Source organism: Sinocyclocheilus rhinocerous, unplaced genomic scaffold (assembly GCF_001515625.1).
Source record: "Sinocyclocheilus rhinocerous isolate Xijiao unplaced genomic scaffold, SAMN03320098_v1.1 scaffold5632, whole genome shotgun sequence".
Lineage (NCBI taxonomy): Eukaryota > Metazoa > Chordata > Actinopteri > Cypriniformes > Cyprinidae > Sinocyclocheilus > Sinocyclocheilus rhinocerous.
In genome coordinates this window covers 11,671-12,688 of record NW_015665056.1, presented here as the reverse complement: position 1 = coordinate 12,688, position 1,018 = coordinate 11,671, and positions in this window count along the sequence as shown.

Here is a 1,018-nt window from a genome sequence, read left to right as displayed (position 1 = left end):
CTCGCTCCAGTGTCGGCTCCAGCCCCAGAGCTCGCTCCAGTGTCGGCTGCAGCCCCAGAGCTCGCTCCAGTGTCGGCTCCAGCCCCAGAGCTCGCTCCAGTGTCGGCTCCAGCCCCAGAGCTCGCTCCAGTGTCGGCTCCAGCCCCCGAGTATAGCCCACGGAGGGCTCCTGTTCCCGAGTATAGCCCACGGAGGGCTCCTGCCCCCGATTTCAGCCCAGTGAGGGCTCCTGCCCCCGAGTTCAGCTCAGGGAGGGCTCCTGATCCCCTGTTGAGCCCAGGGAGGGCTCCAGTCCCCGGTTTTGGCCCCGAGAGGGCATTGGATCCCGTTATCCTCTCCCGTTAGCCTCGGAGGCTTCTCTGCCATGGCCTCCTGAACTGCCTGCACCGCCATGGCTTGCTGGACTACCTGCTCCTCCGTGGCGCCCCAAGCTCCCTGCTCTGCCATGGCACCTTGAACTGTCTGCTCCGCCCTGGAGGCCTTCCTTGTCCTACTTTGCTATCCTAGCTCTTTATGCTATTTACCTGTTTATCCTTACGTCTAGTTCCCCGAAGATCTCCATCCGTTGTTCTCCTCTGCTCCTGGATCCCGAAACCTCTGCGCACCTACAAAGGAACCATACATCAGGACACAGCTAAGACCCATTGTACTTTCATTCATATTGGATACTCACCAGTCATTCTGCCATAACCTTACCTGCCAATAAACCTGCTATTCATTCACTAACCTGTTGTCTCTGGCTTGATCTGTGACAATTGCCTAACACACACGCACATACTTGCATTTGTGGTTTACGGGGACTCTCCATAGGCGTAATGGTTTTTATACTGTACAAATTGTATTTTCTATAGCCATACACCTAAAATACTGGCAATTTTTGAATTTCATAAAACACCGTTGTGTGTGTGTGTGTCTGTGTGTGTGTGTTTGTTTTTTTAAGCCTGTTGTTTTACGGGGACACAGGAAGTGTCCTCATAAACCATGTTTACGTTGTAGTACCCATGTCATTATACACATT